The sequence below is a fragment of the Halichoerus grypus genome, chromosome 15 (genome assembly GCF_964656455.1).
Source record: "Halichoerus grypus chromosome 15, mHalGry1.hap1.1, whole genome shotgun sequence".
Lineage (NCBI taxonomy): Eukaryota > Metazoa > Chordata > Mammalia > Carnivora > Phocidae > Halichoerus > Halichoerus grypus.
The window spans coordinates 52,673,501-52,682,006 of record NC_135726.1 but is presented as its reverse complement, the minus strand read 5'-3'; positions in this window follow the sequence as shown (position 1 = coordinate 52,682,006).

The following is an 8,506-nucleotide window of genomic DNA, read 5'->3' as shown; positions in this document are numbered from 1 at the left end:
ATCGGGGCTCCCTGCTCAGCAGCGAGTCTGCTTCTCCCTCTCCCTCTGTCCCCCACCATCATGAGTGCTCTCTCTCGAATAAATTAATAAAATCTTAAAAACAAATAAATAAATAATAAAGTAAAGATCCTAAATCAAGTTTGGGGGGAATGAGGGGAAATGGGTCAGGTCAGGTGAGGTGGGGTGGTACCTCTTTAGGTTATCCACCTTTACCCCCAACTTTAAGCCCCTCATTCCCCAAAGTGCAGTCCCCAGTCCCCAGCACCTGCATCTTCTGGGTGTGCAAGAAATGCAGAATCTCAGGCTCTGCCCTGTTGAATTATAACCTGTATTTTTTTCAAGATTTATTTATTTATTTGAGAGAGAGAGCGAGAGCGAGAGCAAGAGAGTGTGGGGAGGGGCATAAGGAGAGAATCTCAAGCAGACTCTGCACTTAGTGTGGAGCCTGATGTGGGGCTCGATCTCAAGACCCTGAGATCATGACCTGAGCTGAAACCAAGTTGGATGCTCAACCGACTGAGCCACCCAGGTGCCCCTATAACCTGTATTTTAACAAGAGGCCCGGGTGCTTCCTGGACAACTTAAAGACTAAGAAGCGCTGGACTAGAGCATCCCTGGGAGAAACTGGTCAAGTTTCCTATTCTGCCCTCATTACGTAGATGCTGTCCCCCTGTGGAGATGTTTTAAGCCTTGTCCTTTTTAGGGTCTGTCTCTATTGTGTTTGGTCATGGGTGCATACATTATTTAAGTTTATTTATTTATTTTTAAGTAATTGCTACACCCAGCATGGGGCTCGAACTCACAACCCCAAGATCAAGAGTCACACGCTCTTGTGATTAAGGCAGCCAGGCACCCCATGGGTGCATACATTTGCAATCAGCTGAAAATCTGAAATGAAGGCAGAGACGTTTTCTTGGAAATAAACAATTTATATTATTCTCTAATTTTAAACTATTTAACATGCACCTCCTCCCCCCCCCCCCAAGAAGAAGAGCAAGTATGAAAAAGGGGCAGGGGAAGCACATGAGAAGAATGAAAATAGAACAAGATATGGAGAGGACTCGCAGTTTTGCTTGCATTTCCCCAAAAGCAGAGAAAATGACTGAGACATTGATTTGGGTGGCGGTAGTTTATGTGGGGGTTGATCTCAGGCAGCAGGAGTGAAGAGGTAGAGAACGGAGCCCAAGGGAAGGGGGAAAGGCCAAAAAAGGGTGTGTTAATCACCTGGGTACAGTTGTGGGCACCTGGGGCTCAATCCTGCCGGGGACCCTATGAGGAACCAGGCAGAACATGCCCCAGGATCTTCCCACGGAAAGATGGGGAGGCTGGGCATTGATGGGCATTGATGCCCTCACTCCTATCCTGCTTTGGGTATGGGTTGCCCCAACTTGGGAGATTGTAAACTCCTCCCACTTTGGGGGCCGCACCTGAAGTCCAAATAAATTAATTGATGCCAGAAAAAGCTGAGCTGAGAGGCTGCCCATGTGCTGGAAACCGTCAGCCCCTCAGTGGGGAGAGGCATCCACACTGTCTACCACACATGGATGACCCTTGATGATTTTTTTTTTTTACCAGAAAATTGTATCTGCTCTGGCCAGAAGCAGTAATTCACTTTCTATCCACATTTTTTTCTTTTGACGAATAGAAATCAGTTTCTCTGCTTCACCTCTAAATCAATGCTCAAAGAAAAGAAAAGTAAGGTAAAACTATCAAGTTTAAAGACAACTGAGGGGCGCCTGGGTGGCTCAGTTGGTTAAGCGACTGCCTTCGGCTCAGGTCATGATCTTGGAGTCCCTGGATCGAGTCCCGCATCGGGCTTCCTGCTCGGCAGGGAGCCTGCTTCTCCCTCTGAGCTTCCCCCCTCTCATGTGCTCTCTCTCTCTCTCTCTCTCTCTCATTCTCTCTGTCTCAAATAAATAAATAAAATCTTTAAAAAAATAAATAAATAAAAAATAAAAAATAAATAAATAAGGGGCGCCTGGGTGGCTCAGTTGGTTAAGCATCTGCCTTCGGCTCAGGTCATGATCCCAGGGTCCTGGGATTGAGCCCCGCATCAGGCTCCCTGTTCCACGGGAAGCCTGCTTCTCCCTCTCCCACTCCCCCTGTTTGTGTTCCCTCTCTCGTGGTGTCTCTCTCTGTCAAATAAATAAAATCTTAAAAAAAAACTGATAAGAAAGAGGTAAGCATTAGTATTGCCCCTCAGTAAGTTAGGGGGATCATTAAAGGGATTATATTGAAACTTTCAAGGGGCACCCGGCAGGCTCAGTTGGTGGAGCGTGCGACTCTTGATCTCGGGGTTATAGGTTCAAGCACCACGTTAGGGGTAGAGACTATTTATTAAAAAAATAAAATCTTAAAGAAACTTTCAACGTAATAGCCAAAAAATAATTGATATACTCAATAGAAGATGAAAGTAAAAAATTAAAACAGTAAGAGAGCATGGTAACAACACCAAAAGCAAGGGTAACAAAAGCAAAAATCAACAAGGGGGACTACATCAAACTAAAGAGCTTCTGCACAGCAAAAGAAGCCATCAACAAAATGAAACAGCAACCTACTGAATGGGAGAAAAAAAATTGCAAATCATATATCTGATAAGAGGTTAATATCCAAAATATATAAAGAACTCCTATAACTCAATAGCAAAACACAAACAATGATTAAGACATGAACAGAGGTGGGGCACCTGGGTGGCTCAGTCGTTAAGCGTCTGCCTTCGGCTCAGGTCATGATCCCAGGGTCCTGGGATCGAGCCCCACATCGGGCTCCCTGCTCTGCAGGAAGCCTGCTTCTCCCTCTCCCACTCTCCCTGCTTGTGTTCCCACTCTCGCTGTCTCTCTCTCTCTGTTGAAAGAAAGAAAAGAAAGAAAGAAAAAGAAATGACATGAACAGAGGATCTGAATAGACATGTCTCCCACCGATGGCCAACAGGTAGATGAAAAAGATGCTCCATCATTAATTACTAGAGAAATGCAAGTTAGAACCACAATGAGATCTCACCTCACACGTGTTAGAATGGCTACTAACAAAAAGACAAGAGATAACAAGAGTCGGCCAGGATGTGGAGAAAAGGGAACCCTCGTGCTATGTTGGCAGGAATGTAAATTGGTGCAGCCCCTATGGAAAACTGCTACGGAGTGTAAATTTGGGGGATGCCTGGGTGGCGGCTCAGTCAGTTAAGCATCTGCCTTCGGCTTAGGTCATGATCCCAGGGTCCGGGGATCGAGCCCCACATCGGGCTCCCTGCTCAGCAGGAAGCCTGCTTCTCCCCCTCCCACTCCCCCTGCTTGTGTTCCCTCTCTTGCTATGTCTCTCTCTGTCAAATAAATAAATAAAAATATTTTTTTAAAAAAAGGCACAGACTTCCAGTGATAAAATATGTAAGTCACGTGGATTCAATGTACAGCACTGTGAGTAAAATAGATAATAGTATATTGTAGGGGCTCCTGGCTGGCTCAGTCAGTAGAGCATGTGACTCTGGATCTCACAGTTGTGAGTTCAAGCCCCACACAGGGTGCAGAGATTACTCAAAAATAAAATCTTAAAATAATAATAATAATAACAATAATAATAGATTGTATATTTGAAAGCTGCTAATGGAGTAGATCGTAACAGTCCTCATCACCAGAAAAAAAATTTTTTTTGTTAACTACATATGGTGACAGATGTTAACTAGACTTATTGTGGTGATCATTTCGCAGTATATACAAGTATTGAATCATTATGTTGTACGGCTGAAACGAACATGTGATAGGTCAATTTTACCTCAATTTTTAAAAAAAAGAATTCCGAATTCACAGAGGTCTTTTCAGGCAGATAAACCTTCATATGTGACTGGACATGTTTCTGACCCCTCTGCATCCATCCCACATCTATAAAATGAGGGAAAGAAGATACAGTGCTAAGGGTTGCTGTCAGAATGTCATGATCAAATGCAAAACACCTTACCATAATAAAGCTTTTTATCTATTTTTTTTTTTTAAGATTTATTCATTTGAGCAGGGGCTGAGGGAGAGAATCTTCAAGCAGACTCCCTGCTGAGCACAGAGCCAGACACAGGGCTTGATCTCAGGACCCTCAGATCATGACCTGAGCTGAAACCAAGAGTCCAATGCTCAGCTGACTGTGCCCCCCGCCCCAGGCGCCCCCCATAATAAAGCTTTTTAAATGACTGGTGCTTGTGGCAAGTGAGCAAAAGCTGAGGATGCAAAACTGAAGTAAGACACCTAATTAGTCTCTTGCTAAATCCGTCAGAGTATATAACAGAGTTACTATGTGCTATTTTTTACAACTTTATTAAAGTATAATTGACGTGCTATAAACAGCAAGTCTCGAGAATGAAATATGTATGTGAAACCATCACCGCAATCAAATTAACAAACATTTCCATAATGCCCAGAAGGTTCTTTGCACTTCTCTGTAATCAATACCTCCCTCCACCCTCTGCCCTCTGCAAAGCACCGCTCTGCCTTCCAGCCCAAGAGATTAGTTTGCATTTCCTAGAATTTCATACGTGTGCATAGACTCACCCAGGAGGAGGGGATTTTCCTTGCCTGGCTTCTTTCATTCCATATGATGCTCTGGACTTCCATCATGGTGCACATATAGACCATTCCCTTTTCTGGTGAAGCTGTAGCCCACTGTAGGGGTGGTAGGCAGAAGCATGGCCCCCTAGGGCTCCATGCCTGGGTAACTGACCCCCCAACAAAAGCCCTGGACGCCAAGGCTCAGGGGAGCTCCCTGGTTGGCAATACACCATGTGTGTGTGGTCACATAAGGTTGCCAGGAAAAGTGAGTGCTGTCCCTAAGACTCCATGGGGACAGACAAGCAGAAGCTCGTGCCTGCTCTGTCCCGGATGCTGCCCTGCACACACTTCCCCTCAGCTGACTCAAACCTCTCTCCTTGCCCTATGATAAGTCATGAACCTGATGATAGCAGCTCTTCTGGGTTCTGTAAGTCACCAAACACAAAAGGGATGAGCAACAGACGCTCCTGTCTGGGCGTCTCTCAGCTTCTGCGCCTCTCAGAATTCCCGCGGCTTCATCTCCATTTGGTTCCATCTTTAGCTTTCTTTCCACTCCCCAAACCCGAGTATCACCCACCTCCCAGGTCTTCCCCTGCCTCAGTTTCCTTGTCTCCCTCTCTCTCTCTCTTCTCCACTTCCTGCAGGGCCTCTTCTCTTCCCAGCCACCGGACGCCCTCCATTTCTTGGTTTGGCTCTCTCCGGGGCTAATTGCACACCACCTTCTTGTCTCTTTCTCAGAATTCTCGGCCCCTCTCTTCTTAGTGAGTTCCCCTCCTCTAAGTCAGCCCGGATTTCGGCATTTCCTTCTCTCGATCCCTCTTTCCTTGGCCTCTGTCCACCATCCAGCCTCCTGTTCCTCCTCCATCCGTGTCTTCCTCCGGCCCCTGACCGCTTCCCTGCTCTGTCTCTTGGTGTCCTTGCCTCTCCCTTGGTTCCCCCCACCTCCCTGTCTCTCCTTCACCCAGCCTCTGGGGGAGCTCTCCATACCCTCTGACCCTCACTCTCTTGGTGTCTCTGCGCCGCTTCCAGGGAACTCAGGCCCTTCCAGCCTCATGCCCTCACAACCACCATCTGTCCTTCTTCCTTCTATCTTGGCATGTTCAGTCCCCTCTCTGTCTTCACTCCATCTCTTCCTCTTTCCCTTCCCCCACCTCTCCACCTCTCAGTCTCCCATCTTCCTCCTGAGCTTCTGTTCTCTCTGTTTCTCTCCTCCTCAGCCCCTCACGGCTTCTCTTTTCCATATCCCAGCCCTTCCTCTGCTCCTCCCTTCAGTCTCCCTCCTTCTCAACCCCGCAAGGGTTCTGTCTCTCTCGGGACCTCTGTCCCTCCACTTCTCTCCATCCATCTCTCCATCTCTTTAAAAAAAAAAAAAAAAGATTTTATTTATTTATTTGAGAGAGAGAGTGCACACATGAGCAGGGGGAGCAGCAGAGGGAGAGGGAGAAGCAGACTCCCCGCCGAGCAGGGAGCCTGATGCAGGGCTCGAACCCAGGACCCTGAGATTATGACCTGAGCCGAAATCAAGAGTCAGACGTTCAACCAACTGAGCCACCCAGGCGACCCTCCATCTCTCCATCTCTTAACATCTCTTTGCACCTCCATTTCTCTTTCACGTTTGGCCTCAGAGACCCCCCACTACCCAGGGTGCCACAGCCCCCCCCATATCTCAGGGCCCACTCAGCTCCCACCACCCTCCCACCTTCACTGTCCCCTCTGTTGCCTCCCTGCCCCTGCCTGACAATTTGCCTTAAGAGCTGCCAGGATTACAGCTGCCCCTTCTCTCTTGACAGAAACCACATTTGATTCTTCTTATCACAATGAATGTGGACATCAGAACATGGTCAAACAGAAAGCAGATAACAAGAAACGCTCCCCTTGTTCCTTATCAAATTCAGTGCAAGCACTTCCTAAGTGTTCATCTACGTTGCTTCTGTCTTCTGCCAGCAAGAAAATTTTTCATTCACCCACAGTCCCGAGCCCCAGGCGTCCTGGGTAGCGAGGACAGACGACAAAGAGATTTCTCAGGCTCTGTGCATTGCTCTGAAGACCTTTACTGTCGCACTGAGAGGAGCTATGAAGAGCCCACGGTGTATCAGTTAACTATTGTTGTTATAGACTGAATATTTGTGTCCCCCCAAAATTCGTATGGTAAAACCTTATCCTCCAGTGTGACAGAATTAGGAAGCGGGGACTTGGGGGTGATTAGATCATGAGAGTTGAACCCTCATGAATGGGATCAGTGCCTTTATTTTTTTTAAGATTCTATTTATTTTTTAAAGATTTAATTTATTTGAGAGAGAGCACGTGCACGAGCAAGGGGAGGAGCAGAGGGAGAGGGAGAGAATCCTCAAGCAGACTCCCCGCTGAGAGCAGAGTCCAATGCAGGGCTCCATCCCACGACCCTGAGATCATGACCTGAGCCAAAACAAAGAGTCAGACTTCAACCAACTAAACCACCGAGGTTCCCCCCAAATTTTATTTTTTAGGTCATCCTCTCACCCAACATGGGGCTTGAACTCACAACCCTAAGATCAAGAGCTGCGCGCTCCACTGACTGAGCCAGCCAGGAGCCCCAGGGTCAGTGCCCTTACACATGGGACCTCGGGGGCTCTCACTCTTTCTGCCATGTGAGGACACCATGAGAAGTGGCCATCTGCAAACCAGGACGTGGGAATCTGCTGGCATCTTGTCCATGGACTTCTAGCCTCCAGAGCCATGAGAATAAATATTTGTTGTTTTAGCGGCTCAGTCTTTGGTAATTTGCTATAGCAGCCCTAATGGACTAAGAGAGCTATGTAATAAATATCCCCAAATATTAATGGCTTAAAAGAATACCTTTGTTGGGGCGCCTGGGTGGCTCAGTCGTTAAGCGTCTGCCTTCGGCTCAGGTCATGGTCCCGGGGTCCTGGGATCGAGCCCCACATCGGGCTCCCTGCTCGGTGGGGAGCCTGCTTCTCCCTCTCCCACTCCCCCTGCTTGTGTTCCTTCTCTCGCTCTGTCTCTCTCTGAAAAATAAATAAATAAAAATCTTAAAAAAAAAAGAAAGAATACCTTTGTTGTTGCTCACAGGTCTATGGGTAGCTGGATGGGTCTTTTGGTCTTGGATGAGCTCACCCATGCATACACCATCAGCTGTGGTTGGGCAGGTGGCTCTGTCTCTGGGAGTTGGCGGGATATCAGCTGGGTAACTTAGATCTCCCTGGTGCAGTCTCTCATCCTCCAGCAGGTGAACCTAAGCTGATTCCCATGACAGTGGACACTTTCTAAGAGAACAAACAGAAGACGCAGACTCTTGAGACCTAGACTCGAGACTGACACCACATCCCTTCCGTCACATCCTATTGGTCAAGGCCAGCCCAAATTCAAGGGTTGGGGAAACTGACTTCCCACATTGAGAGGAGCAACTACAAAGTCACAATGCAAAGGGCATATGTGGGGGGGGGCTGGGGGCCAATTTTTTTTGTTTTACTTCTGACACTGATGGACAACTGTGACCCTATTCTTTTACATAAATCTAAGGAGAAAGCAAGCCCAGGGTACCTGGGTGGCTCAGTCGGTTAAGCGTCTGCCTTCAGCTCAGGTCATGATCCCGGGGTCCTGGGATCGAGCCCTGTGTTGGGCTCCCTGCTCAGTGGGGAGTCTGCTTCTCCCTCTCCCACTGCAGCTCCCCTTGCTTGCGCACTCTCTCTCTCTAATGCTCTCTGTCTCTCAAATAAACAAATAAAATCTTTTTTATTTTTTTAAAAGATTTTATTTATTTATTTGACAGAGAGAGACACAGTGAGAGAGGGAACACAAGCAGGGGGAGTGGAGAGGGAGAAGCAGGCCTTCCAAGCACAATCAGCTGACCCTCAGCCAACCCCCAGATGCACGTGCTAAATAAACATCAGTATGTGTACAGGTTTTCGTTCTTAATCACCTGATGAGTGAACGGATACATTACCAGCAGTTTATCCGCGGACTCTCGCCATCATTACATA